This window comes from Trachypithecus francoisi, unplaced genomic scaffold (assembly GCF_009764315.1).
Source record: "Trachypithecus francoisi isolate TF-2019V2 unplaced genomic scaffold, Tfra_2.0 Lachesis_group2, whole genome shotgun sequence".
Taxonomy (NCBI): domain Eukaryota; kingdom Metazoa; phylum Chordata; class Mammalia; order Primates; family Cercopithecidae; genus Trachypithecus; species Trachypithecus francoisi.
In genome coordinates, this window is record NW_022681465.1 from 23,601,066 (window position 1) to 23,617,687 (window position 16,622).

Below are 16,622 nucleotides of genomic sequence, written 5' to 3' on the forward strand. Positions count from 1 at the left end.
TAAAAATAATGCTACACTGAGCTGCTAAAATGGTAAAAGAAGGTAATTTATGTAAAAATAATAATTTTATAGACTCTCAAACACTATGCTAATGAAATTCAAAGAACTGAGCAATATTAGCTGTTAAACTTCATTTGGAATTTTAATGTGACATCTTTAGTTCTAGCTATAGTTTCCATCAGGTTTAAAAAAAGAGACTCTAAGTACTTTTTTTTGAGATAAGGTCTTGCTTGGTTGCCCAGGCTGGTCTTGACTCTGAGGCTCAAGTGATCCTCCTGCCTCAGCTTCCCTCAGCCTCCTGTTTAGCTGGTATTACAGGCATGGGCCACCACGCCCGGCTCCTAAGTACTATCAACCCTGACATCCATGATCAAGTAATTCTTAAAACAGATATAATTTTTTAAAGAACTGTTTAAATTTATCAGTGAAAAATTTATGTATCTTATTTATCTAAGCCAGCCCAATTCCATATTATCTTGAAAATATTACTAAAACAATATAATAGGTCATCTTAGGACTTTCTATTACATAAACATTATTTAAGAGGCACTGTCACTGACCCTGGAGGGCTTTACAAAGCCACTGTCATCCTTGTTCAGGGATGGGGAGGTGTGGCAGGTTGGCTACTATAAATATGCATAAAGATAGGCTTTTATATTTAGGTAAAGGAAAAAAATAAGCTCAATGAAAAACACTTTATATCAAGAGTATATGAGTATTCACCAGACAGAAATACATCTAGAAGAAAAGTCATGTTGCTTTAAAATATTTGCCTGTAGACTTTATTCAGTGTTATCTAAAAGCAACCAAAGAGAAATATAGTATTACTTAAATATAGGTCTTAAATATTAGGCCTACAAAAATTTGTTCACCATAATTTTTCACAAAGTAATTTACATTATAAAGTGGTTTGCTCTTGAATGACCTAATTAATGGCATAAAAGCTTCACTAACAAAGGAAAAGATTCACTGTTTCATACATAATTTATTAAGATTTCCTATAGGATTTATGTTAAATCAAAGAATTTGAGCATCTCTTTCGTGAGGTAGAATCAAAGTGTCCAATACATTCCACTGACAAAACATTTATAGCCTGACATTTTTCCTACTTTAAAAAACAGTAATTTTTTTTCTCCTGTTCAGGCTGCATTTATAAACTATGGCTTCTTGTAAATGGGCTTCTACCCCCAGTATTTGCTGCACGATTTCTTATTCCTCTGCAGTTGTCTTTTCAGCCTAACAGAGGGAGAAAAAGCACTACTGCAGTCATCCGCAAAAAGCCACTACCACTGCATTTTGTAACTAACAAAGACACTGGTATCTTTTTGCCACCCTATTCACAGGGAGTTTACTTAGATGTTTTACAAAAGCAGGCACACTACTGGTGACCAATATTTCATCAACCAACACCACCACTCACGCTCTGCAGTACCTGCCTCCTCCTCTTTCTCTCATTCCCAGTAGCTCTTTCCACTAGATTCACATCAGCCATCTACAGCGGTTTTGTCTCCTCTCTCTTTTGGCCACCACTGCATGTGTCCTTGTCGCCAGGGAGGAAAAGAAGCCTTTCAATGGGCTAGAGCTTTTGCTCCTCGCCATGAATATGCCCATTCTTTGTTGTCCTCTACCCGTTTCCTTAGATACTGTTATTCCACTCTGTCAAATGGCATTATAAAAACAAAAACCCCTTCTAGTCTCAAAAACAGCTTTTTCTCAGCAGACTCCCCTTAACCCTTCTACCCCTCCCCCTTCTTCCTCTTCTGTCAAAAACCCTGGATCCGAAGTACAGGAAATCCATCTCCAGGGCTGCAGTGGGGGGCGGGGGGCTACGCCCCTGCCTCCTCATTTGGCATGCGGCAGTGGACCCTCTGCCAAGGAAAGACCATCGATTTAAGACAGTGCGAGGGAAAACCACCTTCCCCCTACCCCTGCAGCAAGCCTGGCCATGGTGGCTCCAGCACCTACCCCATTTCCGAGTCCGACAGCACCTCCATTCTGTCTCCAGTGACACCCTGGCGGGCTGCACCAATACAGCCACATGTCGGTCACGTGCGCCCACACCCAGCCAATCGGCGGGCACCCGACGGGAATGGGGAGCGCCCTGGTCCGCATCCAACGGATTACACAGCTGCTTCTCTCTCCGCTTCCCGACCCGCACTCCGTAGCGGGGCACAGGGCACAGGGCCCCGCCCAACCGCACAGCCGGCCTAGCCCTAGCCTCGCACCCCTCGGGGGTATGCCCTCACGGCCCCAGTCCCCAGCAAGCAAAGAAGTTGATGGGAGTTGACACGCATAATAGAGAGTGAGGGGAGGTCCGCAGGGCAGAGGGATTAGCACAAGATGCTGGAGGTGGGAGGGAGAGTGATAAATTACATCTCATTTGCTATGATTTTTGCAGCACAGCACAAAGAAACAATTATATTAAATGTATTACAATGAATAATTTTACATTACAAGTCACTGAGTTGTTAGAATGATGACTTGTTAGATAGATCACTCGAATTATATTTGAATTAAAAATAGTTACCAGAAAAGCTATGCTAGCAGCTTAGTAGTTGAGATGAGAACTCTGAAGTCTGGGTTGCCTGGGTTGAAGCTTTACTCCTGTCACTCTAGCTCTGCAACTTTAGTTACTTAATCTCTCGGTGTTTCAATTTCCTCCTCTATAAAATGGGAATAGAAGTACAGAATAGAGGAGCTAATATATATGAAGCAGTATTTAGAGCAGTCCCTAACACATACATAGAAGTGCTATTAGCAACTACAAATCTGAGGCTTTAATGTAGTATTTTAACGCAAATTGCATTGCATTTAAACCTAACCAGGTGAAGCTTAAATAACTAATTTTATGAGGTTGAATGACAAAATCCAAATTGTCAAGAATTTATAAAGTTAAACTTAAATTCTGGTTTAAGTGGGGGGAAACCAGTTTCTATTATCTATTTAAAATGTAAAAGGATACTGTATTTCACTTTTTTTTTTTTTTCTTTTGAGATGGAGTCTTGCTCTGTTGCCAGGCTGGAGTGCACTGGTGCAGTCTCAGCTCATTGCAACCTCCACCTCTGAGGTTCAAGCGATTCTCCTGCCTCAGCCTCCTGAGTAGCTGGGACTACAGGCACATGCCACCATGCCCAGCTAATTTTTGAATTTTTAGTAGAGACGGGGATTCACCATGTTGGCCAGGATGGTCTCAATCTCCTGACCTCGTGATCTGCCCACCTCGGCCTCTCAAAGTGCTGGGATTACAGACGTGAACCACTGTGCCCGGCTTAAAGTTTTTAAATGAAGCATATTAAAAAGATATATTATATCTTTTCTTAATTTTCAAATAGCATGAAAAGCAGCAAGCTATTAAATAGCATATTTGAGGCAATTCCATTTTATTAAAAAATGTATATATCAGAAAAGTAATAGACACACAACAAAATGTCTCTAGAAGTTATCCCCGGAAAGTGAGATTATGGAGCTGTTTCTGCTCTTCTTTCGTGCTTTTGTTTTTTTTCCTCCTTCATTAGTCCCTGTGTTATAATGCCTGATATATAGCAAATACACCCTAAATATTTATTTAACAAGTGAGTTATTTCCACACTGATGGCATACTACTGTTCTATTAAAAGTTTAAATATATTTAGAAACAATTTCCTTTCATATTTGAAATAAATAAAGCATGTAAATCAATTTGATTCTATCCTAAATAACTCTATTATGAGAATGACTTCGTTTTACAAAAGGCTTTCAAAATCCTCTTACTGAAAGCACATGATTCACTGCACAGGACTTATTTATGTCATTATTTGTGACAAATTCAGAATAGGTAATTTCTCATAAGGCCTAGACTTCCAGAAGGAAAAGTTTTTCAAAACAAAGAATACAATTTAAAAGCTCCTCAAAAGAACTTCTTAGTACCCTAAGACACAATTGTAAGCCTATTATTCTCGACTCAGACTATGATTCAAGCTTTTAGTAAACCAATTTGTAGCCAAAAATGTTTGTCTAAATTTTTACTGCATGTATCATAGATACTCATCCGTGACTTAAATGACAGAGTTGTAAAGAAAACTATGACAATTATATATTTATTAGTCACTATGCTTCAAATCTGAAAGAAAGCCAAGTCAAAAATTTTATATTTTACAATGTTGCCAATTACTCAGTAATATTTTTCAAACCAGTAGAGTTCCCACAAAAGTTTAATTTGAATTTTTAAAACTGATTAGCTATTTTAAAAACCATAATTAAATATAGATGTATAATCAAAGTATATTGGGCCAAATTTCAACATGGAAAATTACTGAAGCATAACCTTGTGTTACCAAGTTTGTACATACCTAAGAATAAAGCTTCTGCCATCTCTATTTAATTGAAGATGTTATTTATACTACACATATATATGCATTAAAAATATTTTCTGGGCAGGGTGCAGTGGCTCATGCCTGTAATCCCAGGAATCTGGGAGGCTGAGGTGGCCAGATCGCTTGAGCTTGGCCAGATCGCTTGAGCTCAGGAGTTCAAGACCAGCATGAGCAACATGGTAAAACCTCAATTCTACCAAGAATACAAAAAAATTAGCCAGCTGTGGTGGCACGCACCTGTGGTCCCAGCTACTCAAGAGGCTGAGGTGGGCGAATCACTTGAACCCAGGAGGTAGAGGCTGCAGTGAGCCAAGATCTCACCACTGTACTCCAGCCTGCGCAACAGAGACCACATCTCTCTCTATATATATGCAATTTTTTTCTGATCAAAATGAAACAGAAATAAATTGTGTAATACTGTTTAAAGACCACACTGACAAACATATCTCTTATTTTCAGTATCAGTGTTTGTTATAAGCAGCTTCACTGCTTTTAGTAAATGGTTTCATATGTAAATGCTGCAAATATGAACATATAATTCAACTTAAAAAACCCTTCTGAATCTTCTGCAGCTACAAAAAAAGTGACTAAATACAATTAATAGGATTCTTAATGTCTTAAATATTATATTCCCCAGGTACTTGGGAGGCTGAGGCACGAGAATCTCTTGGACCTGGAAGGCGGGGGCTGCAGTGAGCCGAGATCACACCACTGCACTCCAGCCTCAGTAACAAAGCAAGACTCTATCTAAAAAAACACACACACAAACACACAAAATCCTTTCCATTCCATTTTTACCTAGGCACTTTTGGCCTAATTTAAGACTTGTGGTTTAAAAAACTGACAAGAAGAATACTGACAATATTAACTAGTATAAAATGAGTTAAAATTAGTGCTCCTTTCAGTCGCCTTAATTGACTGTGGTGCTTTATTGATAAACTATTTCTCTTTACTGAAGGCCTTAGACATAGAATAGAGTTATGCCTACAGATATCAACAAGTTTTTTTTCTTTCAAAATAATAATTATGCATTGAAAAAACAGTTACTAGTGTAAATTTCACTTCTACAAGTACTAAGGCATCAAATAAAGCTCAGATTTAGAAACCTTTCAGTGTTTGGATTTATAGTTAGTTATGGTACGATGGAAAAGCCTAAGAAGAGGTAAGTTAGATGTGTGCTAAATTGGTTCTGTATTTTTCATGGGATATGAGAACGAGGTGAAATGTTACAATGGCAATGAGATTTTCAATAATGTATAAACTAAGTGGGAGATCTTGACCTTGTCTATCTATATCTATCTATCCATCCATCTAACTATCTCCCTTTTTTTTTAGGGACAAGGTCTTGCTGTGTCACCCAGAGGCTGGAGTGTAGTGGCGTGAACATAGCTCCCTGTAACCTCGAACTCCTGACTTCAGGTGATCCTCCTGCCTTGGCCTCCCAAGGTGCTGTGATTACAGACGTGAGTAGCCACTCAGGACCGGGAGATATATTCATAGTCTTCTGTGGGCAAGACTTACCTGTATGTTCTATGTTACCTCAAGGAGTGAGTCTCAAAAGAAGTGTTCCTAGCATCTAACAGAATCTTAATTAATTTTCCTCGTCAATATCCTCTCTAATCAGCAAACATCAAAATAGTTATTCACACTTTTGCTCAAGAACATTCCATGCCTTTCCACTGCTGACAGTGGAACTGAGACAGTTTGGAGTTTAGTCATGGAGTGCCCTGAGGTCATGTTAATTAGTCTTCCTACACTAAAATACATCCTAAGCATATTAAATTTCCTGTGGCTGCCAAAATAAATTACCACAAATTTAGTGTCTTAAAACACAAATTTGATAACTTACAGTTTTGTAGGTTAGAAGTCTAAAATGGGTCTCACTAAGCTAAAATCAAGGTGTCTGCAAGGCTGCACTTCTTTCTAGAGGCTCCAAGGGGGGATCTGTTTTCTTATCCTTTCTGGCTTCTACAGATCCACTGCATTTTATGGTTCATAGCACTTTGCCTTCATCTTCAGAGCAAGCAATGGTGGATTGAGTCTTTCTCATTCTGTAGGACTGACCTTGCTCCTTCTCAACTTTTCTTCTCTGACTCTCATTTTTCTGCCTCCCTCTTCCACTCTTAAGTAAGCTACGCTTTAAAGACCCTTACATTTGGCTCACCTCAATAATCCAGGATGATCTTCCTATTTTCAAGTTACCTCATTAGCCATCTTAATTCCCTTTTGTCACATAACCTAACATATTCATGAATTCTGGGGACTAGGAAGCAGACATTTGTAGGGAGCCATTATTCTGCTGACCATACTATAGCTTTATCTCCAACTATTTCAGAATTTGCATCCTAATAATAAAATTAACTAATCAGCCCTTTCTAAAACTTATAGCTTCTTGCTCCTATAGCTCTTTGCTACTCTACTGAGATACTTTAGAAGGCTCCAGCATATGGAGATTGAGGACTAAGATTCAAGTTCTGAATCTTTTACTTTGTAGCTTGATAATGCTGGAAAAGTCATTTAACTTTTCTAAGACTTGACTACTCCTTCATCTATAAAATGGGAATAACTGACTTATCTTGCAGAGCTGTAATAAGGATCATTATGTATTATGAACAAGCTTTAAAAACTGAATTTTTTAAAGTAAAGGATGATTAATTGCTCTACTGGCCCAAATCATGGTTTGGCTTAAACATAAATTCCCACGAAGTATCCAGCAACCCACCTAGAATCAATTCATCTCCTCTTCCCTTCATTGTTCCTCCATCTTTTATTGGCACAAATACATTTTGTACTTGTGTATATACACCTCCTATCCCATTCCCAACTATAAAAATCCCAAGGGAAAAGCCCACACCTGATTTTCTCTCATATCTCATGGTGTATATCACAATGTTTTCTACATAGGTGTTCATTAAATATTATTTTAAGAAGTGATTTTAAATTAACCCGCAAAGGGCATTCAATTAAAATGCCCTCATGGAATAATAGTATAGCAATTGTAAAAAACCTTCTACTGAGGAAATGGAATATTTTAAGTTAAAACTCTGGCCCCTGTATGTGAAAAAACAAATGCTGTGATGCAGCCATGGGACTGAGTTTCTGAGCTTAGTTATTACACTGCAGAATACCTTCCGTACTCTGAGGAGCTTTTAAAACGCCAAGAAAGAATCTGTGGGTAGTGCCCAATCTTTGGTATGTGCTGCCAGGGGTGAGAAACACCAAGCACTGCTTTAGATTCTGCTATCAAAGTTCCCACTGCACTACAGTAGGGAAACCATTTTGAAATAGCCTTTTAATTTGGAGTGTTATACAGCCTCAGGACTTGCTTACAGGAGAAAGAAACTTACTTCTTCCTGTCAAAAAGCTTTCCAGGTATCTTGCATAAGCACTGGCAATTAACATGAGAAAAAATATGAAGGACTAATAAATACATAGAAGAATGTTCTGGTCTTGTGCAGTGGCTTATGCCTGTAATCCCAGCACTTTGGGAGGCCAAGGTGGGCAGATCACTTTAGGTCAGGAGTTTGAGACTAGCCTGGCCAACATGGTGAAACCCCGTGTCTCCTAAAAATACAAAACTTAGCCAGGCGAGGTGGCACATGCCTGTAGTCTCAAGATACTCGGGATGCTGAGGCATAAGAATCACCTGAGCCTGGGAGGCGGAGGCTACTGTGAACTGAGATCGCGCCACTGCACTGCAGCTTAGGCAACAGAGCAAGACTCTGTCTATAAAAACAAAACAAAACAAAACAAAAAACCACAGAAGAATGTTTTACTATTTCAAATGATCAAAGAAATAGAAATAAACACAAGAGTACTATAAAAATAGGCAATGATATTTTAAAATAATATTGTAGGGTCAGTGAGGTCACATAAGTCTTTAAAATGTTTAAAATGTTTACTATGATTTGAGTATGTACCCCAAAAGTCTGTTTTGGAAATTTAATCCCCAATGCAACAGTGTTAGGAGCTGGAGCCTAATGGGAGGTATTCATGTTCCACCCTCAGTAATGGATTAATGTCTTTTATTAAAAAGCCTGAGGCTACAAATTTGATCCCTTGCTTGCTCTGGCCCACTCCTGTCCTTCCTCCTTCCACCTTGGGATGACACAATAAGAAGGCCCTCAACAGATGCTGGTGCCATGCTCTTGGACGTCTTAGCTCCTGTAACTATGAAACAATAAATTTCTGTTCATTATAAATTACCCAGTCTCAGGTATTTTGTTATAGTAGTAGAAAATGGACAAGGACAATTCTTATACTCAAGCAAGTCAATTAAAAGAAATTATCCTATATACAGATACCTCTACAAAGATTTGTAATTCGGCATTACTTATACTACTGGAATGTTAGAAAAAACCTCAATGATTACTAACAACAGCTTGGTTAATTATACTTTTGGCACATTTACATGACAAAATTATGTTGTAAAATATAATTATATGATATATAATTATGTAATCCATATATTATGTGAACATGCAGAATATTGTGTTTAATATGATATAAACTAGCTTTTAAAAAATAAATTGCATATGTACACAGAGAAAAGCAGGGAGAGATAAAATATCATGTTTCCTCCCTAGGAATTACAAGAATTTGAGTTTTTCTGAATTTTATAAAATTCCTACAACCTAATATATATAATTTCTTTCCATTTTTTTTTAAGTTAAGTACTTCTAGGTTGGACACAAACTGAAGTTACAACATTAGAGGAGAGAGAAATTAACATTTGTTTCTCACTTAACCTGTGGCCAAAGGCAGATTCAGATTTTGTGGTGACCAGGAGCCTATAATACTGTAATAAAGGGGCAGGTGGGTGGGAGGGTCCTTAAGAAAAACACAAATTAATTCAAGATTGCTAGGGCTGCTCCTGTAAGGGCCTTAGAAAGGGCCATGCAATTAGGTTCACTAAACTTTATTAGTTTCATGATAAATATGCTTCTAAACCAGTGGCAAACATTATGTTAGGCATTTTCACATATTCAATCTAATCTAATCCTAACAAAACTTCTAGAGAGATAAAGGTATCACTATTCACACGCATGGAAAATTTAGGCTCAAAGAAATTTTAAAAAGTATCCAAATTCAACCAACAGTGAAATGGGAGTCTGACTTCAAAGCCAATGCTGACTATATTGCCTCGTCCTCCATGTCTCAGCAGCAATTTCCTTCACTAAGGTACCTCTTAGAGCACCTTGTACTTTTTCAAGCCTCATCCCTCATAAGAAGTTACTTGTTCAACTGTTACCATTCTGATGCTTACTATATAGTAGTTGGCTCTGCAGCAGTAGGTACTTGATAAACATTTATTGAATGAATGAATTATAATCAGAATAGGTAAAAATAAGAAAACTCAAACAGGTTTGAAAATGTCCTTTTAGAATCTACAATGAATCCACCCATAAATTTTTATCCATGAGAAAATACAGATCTCTCTGGAAAATATCTAGAACAAAATTTCTTTAAATGCAGGAGATATCTTTATGTTAATTTAGTTAAATAACTAAACAGAAACAGAGTTTGCGGTTATCGTATGGGCATTGGCAAATAAGAGGTAATGCCAAGGAGTGGGCATATCAGTAAAGGCAAAAGAAATCAGAAAAACTGTGATGACTCAACAACTCAGCTACCCTAAGTTAGTTCTGCTTCACTGCCCTTGTAAGATATTAAATAGATATTAGGTTAAATAAAACCTATGCATGCAAAATTTGGCAGCATTTAGGCCCTCAAGACTTGCCCTCTGGTGTTACTCTAGTGAATATACTACATTATATGGTAAAAGGAACATGGCAGGTAAAATTAAGTTTATTAGTTAGCTGGCCTTAAAATTGGGAGATTATCCTGGGTGGACCCAATGTAATGACATGAGCCTTTAAAAACTTCAAACTGTTCATTGGCTTCCCAGTGAAATTAGAATACATTTTAAATTCCTTACCTTGGTTTACAACTCTACATAATCTAGATCCCATTCTTATCACTTTGCCCGTCCTTTTCTACCCACCTCTTTCTTATGCCTTAGAACTAACTTTCCTTCAGCCTCAAACATTCTGTTTCCAGATCTTCAAATGACTAGTTCTTCGTGTCATTCAAGTTTTGGCATAAATACCAAATTATTGGCCTGGCACGGTGACTCGCGCCTGTAATCCCAGCACTTTTGCGAGGCAAAGGCAGGTGAATCACGAGGTCAGGAGATCAAGACCATCCTGGCTAACACGGTGAAACCCTGTCTCTACTAAAAAAAACAAAAAATACAAAAAATTAACCAGGCGTGGTGGTGGGCGCCTGTGGTCCCAGCTACTTAGGAGACTGAGGCAGAAGAATGGCGTGAACCTGGAAGGCGGAGCTTGCAGTGAGCCGAAATGCGCCACTGAACTCCAGCCAGGGCGTCAGAGCAAGACTCTGTCTCAAAAAAAAAAAAAAAAAGTCAAATTTCAAAGATCACACCTTCCATGATCACCTTATCAACACACTGGTGCTATCCTCAAACTTTCTACCACATCATGGAGTTTCATATTCTAAGCATTTGAGATCAGAAAAGCTCTATGATTTATTTAATTTTCTGTCTCTCCTCATCATTGTTTTCCAAAGTGGAATATAAATCCCATGAAGACAAGAACCAAGATTCTCCTGCACCGCTGTTTCCCTCGCATCTATAACAGTGCTTGGTACTTCTTGTTCAATGTATGAATGTGGATGATACAATAATAAGACAATTTATAATCTACAAGGGGACTAAGACATTTACAGCAGAAGTTTTAATACAAGGGAATGTATTGTTAAAGAATGGGAGATTAGATAGTTTCCAGCTAGGTAATTAAAACAGATTTCAGAGAGAAAGTAGTAACAGAACTAGACTTCAAGGATGCTTAGGAATTTTCCAGGGCAGAGATTTCAATATTGTGTGTTAGGTTAAAAAACTCAGAATTCACCATAGAGGTAATGAAAATACTAAGTATTTCAAATAAAAAGGGATATATAATTAGAACAAGATCCACAAATATTACAGGACTAGTTTCTAGTTCTGACTCAAGAGGAAAAATAATCAGAAATCATATGCACACTATTACTAATTTATAGCTAAATTTAATGGCCAAAAGCTTTTTCAACTGGAAAATATGATTGCAGGAAAAAAAAAAAAAAACTCCTTTAAGTCATACACTCTATAAAAAAGTTTATAAATTCTATGATATTGATAAAACAAAAAAACACAATCACCTCTGGCAACCATTTTACCCAATTAACAAAAGATTTAGAAAAACTGTGTGTAAGACCTTTATTTTTCTAAATTCTTAACATGTCCTTATCTGCTAAAACTCCAATTTCAGGACATGCAGTGTTTTCCAAGGATGTCCAATATTGTGGCTTCTCTGAGCAACACTGGAAGAATTGTCTTTGGGCCACACATAAAATACACTAACACTGGCTGGGCGCGATGGCTCACGCCTGTATTCTTAGCACTTTGGGAGGCTGAGGCGGGCGGATCACCTGAGGTCAGGAGTTCAAGAGCAGCCTGGCCAACATGGTGAAACCCCATCTCTACTAAAAATACAAAAAACCAGCAGGCGGGCATGGTGGTGGGCACCTGTAATCCCAGCTACTCAAGAGGCTGAGGCAGGAGAATCACTTCAACCCAGGAGGTGGAGGCTGCAGTGAGCTGAGATTGCAACACTGCACTCCAGCCTGAGCAACAGAGAGAGACTGTCTCAAAACAACAACAGCAGCAAAAAAACCACAATAACACTATCAACAGCTAATGAGCTTTTAAAAAAAAATTGTAAAGAAATCTCATGTTTTAAGAAAGTTTATGAATTTGTGTTAGGCCGCATTCAAAGCTGTGGGTTGGACACGCTCATTTTAAACTATCCTTTCCTATGGGGGGAAAAATTCAGATTTTTTTTTAAAGTTAAATGTTTAAAACAAGATTTTATGCTTGCCTGCGTATTTTTTTTAAGTATGTCTTGTTCAATTTTTTTTTTATACTTTGATCTCTACTTAAAACCTAAAACAGCTACAAGACTGCCCCCAAAATTACAATTTTACAATACAAACTGTATTCATAAAGATGCCATTTTAACACTGAGGAGCTTAGTGACTTAAGGTCACTAAAACAGCACCAAATGTTTATGCACTGTGGATTCAAGAAAGAGTAGCACATAGGATGACTTTTTTTAAAGCCTTTTTCCCAAGAAAATAAGATTAAAATGATCATTCACTTAATATTTAAAATGTCCTAAAATGCCCAGATTACCTGATAAATCAGTTTATAACACACAAATCAGCCCTTAAAATACATCATAATTGATAAGAAAAATCTCAATACTGATGTTAAAAACAAAATTGGGTGCTTATGAAAGAATAAATACAGGGCATAGTAATGGCATTTAGAACTTTAAACCAAAGCCTTGGGTCAAAAGACTTTTGTTCTTATACCAATATTCCTAAAGTCTTACCTTGAATGAGAAAATGTAAACTTTTAAAATATCATATTTAATAACTGCAGATGGCATTGCCCAATGCTATACCATTTTCTTCCTTTTTGAATGTCTTTCCTTCCTCTTCCTACATGCTGAATTTTTTTAAAGTATAGACTATAAAATTATTTCACTCCGAATGTCCGAAGATAAGTGTTTGCAAGGGTCCCAACTTACTATTAAGTAAAATGAAAAAAAAAAAAAATCTATCTAGCATTACTGGACTATCTCAATCAAACTGGAAACCTCTTGATCACCTGATTACCCCTAAGAGTAGGTTGGTGCAACAGTAATTGCGTTTTTACCATTACTTTCAATGGCAAAAACCGCAATTATTTTTGCACCAACTTAATAGTATCTAATATATATTATAGACTCATTTTAAGCATTAGGAGAAGGAGTCACCTAATAAAGGCGTTAATAATGCATATTTAATATTATGTTTTCAGAGGGAAGAGAGAAAAGAAAATCAAGACAATCTAATAAATGTAATTCCCTTTTTCAAAATAGATCAATGTTTTATAACTACAACTTCACATTTACTTTGTAAGTCTTTTTAAACTTTCTCTGCCAAGTACTCCAAGGTCAGGTGAATTATCTTAAGTGTCATACACCTTTTATACAAGCAGAAAGGTTTAAGAATTAGAATAAATTTCATTTCACATTCAAATACCCTCTCAATATGATACAGACAGGAGACAGGGAAATACTGGGTAGAAGAGGGCAGTTCTCCAGCAAAGGCCCCACTCCAAGCTTGGAAACCTGCAGCCCTAAATAGGAACAGGCATTCCTTTTTTCGCACCCAAAAGATGCCTTTTGGTCTGCCATGCCCCCTTATCCGGTGCCCATAAAAACCCCAAATCCCCTGCACCACAAGGAGATGAATGGAGGAGCAGAATGGCAAAACAGTGCAGCAGAGAGAAGAGAAGGAATGTTTGAACGCTGAGAGGAGTTTGGCTGGGGATGGCCAGAGAGGAAATTGGCTGCTGGACAGCCCAACTCCAGGGGAAGATTATCTTCCCACTCCACCCCCACTTCCAGCTCCCCATCCATCCCACTGAGAATCACCTCCACGACTCAATAAAACCCATGCATTCATTCTTCAAGTCCGTGTACAACCTAAATCTTCCTGGATGCCAGACAAGGACCTGGGTACCAGGAGGGTACTGAGCTGGTTAACACTTAGGCCATCTGCAAGGCTAAAGGGGCTCACTGTAACACACTCCCACTTGGGCTTCGGAAGATGCAGGCTCCCACCCCTGCATGCTGCCATGGAGCTGGATCCCAGGGGCATTTGCCGTGGCTTCTGCACCTGCCCATCTGTGTGCTCCCCCTCCCATAAGGGGTGTGAGCACGGATGGTGGCCCAAACAGATGAGCCACTCCCCTGTTGCACATCCTGCAAGGGGGGTCAGGGAACTCTCTCATTTCAAATAGACACAGGCTATTAGTAAGGATCTTGATCCTGAACCAGTGTCTACCTCATATACTATGGTAAGGGCTTTTTCCTAATCTTTTTCTGAAGAAAGTCTGCTATTTAATTTCAACACTTAGATTTTCTCAACAAAATACTTGGGAATTCCATAGTAAAGGAATTTTTTTGATGTGTGGTGCTTTGGGGATTTTTGAGATAGGGTCTCACTGTCACCCAGGCTGGAATGCAGTGGCATGATCACACCTTGCTGCAGACTCAACCTCCTGGGCTCAGGTGATCTCCCAACTTAGCCTCCTGAGTAGCTGGGACTACAGGCCTGCACTACCAAGCCCAGCTATTTTTTTTTTTTTTTTAAAGTTTTGGTAGAGACAGGGTTTCACCATATTGCCCAGGCTGGTTTCAAACTCCTGGACTCAAGGGATACACCCACCTCAGCCTCCCAAAATGGTGGGATTACAGGCATGAGCCACCGTGCCCGGCCCCTCCTTCTCCTTTTGAAACTTTTTGTCTAACACTATTCTAGTATTAAGAATATGCTGCTTGAATAATCAAGAAACAACAGCGACTTCCTCTGGGGAACAGAACTGAGTGGCATTCTCTTACTGTTTAAATATTGAACAATTGCTTGGACTACTTTTAACAAAAAAATTGCTGTAAGTTATACTTATCGAAAATAATCTGGCTGGGCGCAGTGGCTCACGCCTATAATCCCAGCACTTTAGGGGACCAAGCGGGTGGATCACCTGAGGTCAGGAGTGTGAGCACACCCTGGTCAACATGGTAAAACTCTGTCTCTACTAAAAATACAAATTAGCTGGGTGTGGTGGCGCATGTCTGTAACTCGGGAGGCTGTGGTATGAGAATGGCTTGAATCCGGGAGGCAGAGGTTGCAGTGAGCCAAGACTGAGCCACTGCACTTCAGTCTGGGGTGACAGAGCAAGACTCCATCTCAAATAAAATAAAATAAAATAAAATAAAATAAAATAAAATAAAATAAAAATCTGTAATTGCCAGCGGCTATAAAGACCCTTCAAGATTAGTATTTTCTACCTTCCAAAGCACCCAAATGGTGATAAAAAGTCTAAGCTCATTAGCACTATATGTAAGGTCCTTTAAGGCCTTGGCCCTTCACACTCCTCGATCCTTACCCACCGCCACTCACCTACTCTAGCTACACTCCAACTATTTGGAATTCTGTGTGCTCACCACCAAATCACTATACCATTTCATTTACTGGAAGGTTCTTACCTCTGCTTTTTCACCTAGCTAATGTGGGCTCATTTTACAGGACCCAATTTAGATGACCTCTCCCAAAAGCCTTCCCTAAGTCCTGCCAGAGTTAGATCTGCCCCTACCCTCACCCCAGTGTTTCCATAGATCCCTGTGCTTACCAGCTATCTCATTTATCACATACTTGGGATTACCTACATATTGGTCTTTCTTACTAAAAGCTATCTGAGGACAAGACTCTTGTATGTCGTAATTGTATTCTCAAATGTATTCTAGTACTGTGCCTGGTCCAAAGTAGGTACCCAAATAGCTGTAGAATATTAATGAACTACCTCTCATACTTCAAGGCCCAATTCTGTGAAGCTGTCTATACCTATCCTAAGCAGCCAGCTGCTTTTTTCTCCATGCTCCCAAAGTACCAACTCGACTAATATCTATTTCTCTCCATTAGACTATGAGCTTCTGAACAACAAGTTTTTTCTTCTTCATAGCTACACAAGCACTGTCCCAGGTATCTAGTAGCAATTAATTATTTGTTGAGTGGATGAAGAGTATATATATTGTTAAAAATACATGTGGAAAAAATAACAAGCATAGGATAGTCTGCTCACCTCCGACTTATTTTTTCATCTTTACTAAGAGATCATAAAACCCTAAAAATATTTTGTGCTTGCTTTAGGATTAGGGAAAGGGAGATGGTAAAAGATCAAACTACAGATAGCTCCTTATCCTCTGACTTACTGAAACTCTGCTTTATCATCTGAATTATGTTCTCATTTCTAATCATTAAACCCTAGACCCCCACAAAATCAGAGCCCTCCCAGTAGCTTAGAAGCAGGGAATTCCCACTGTAATTGCTTGGCAAAGAGTAGCGGTGGGGGCAGTAATGGTAAGGTATGGAGGAAAACTTTTACACCAGAGCAACAAAAAGAGATGAAATGTTCCTAACATCCCAATTTCAAACTTTGAATTCATTTTCCTCTAGAAATAGCATTATTCAATGTTACACATGGTAGTAATGGCAGTTAAAAAAAGCATATAAATTAAATTATTTTTGTGGGCAGGGCTGGGACATCATCATTCCAGGCAACACATTATTCCTATGGGATCATGACAGATGTTTAAATTTTTT

General features: G+C 38.5%; 1 protein-coding gene across 10 annotated transcripts in view; it reads right to left on the minus strand.

Annotated features, from left to right (window-relative positions):
* APC (APC regulator of WNT signaling pathway) overlaps nucleotides 1–16,622 on the minus strand; it is a 150,173-nt gene that overhangs the window by 118,380 nt on the left and 15,171 nt on the right. Inside the window, exon 1 of one of the 10 annotated variants that reach the window (XM_033178918.1) lies at nucleotides 1,966–2,035. The exons of 7 other annotated variants lie outside the window; for them this stretch is intronic. The gene's annotated coding sequence lies outside the window, so the exon portion shown is untranslated. Of the gene's footprint in view, nucleotides 1–1,965; nucleotides 2,036–16,622 lie in introns of those variants that run through there. 2 more of the 10 variants (XM_033178925.1, XM_033178921.1) reach the window with 2 other exon arrangements.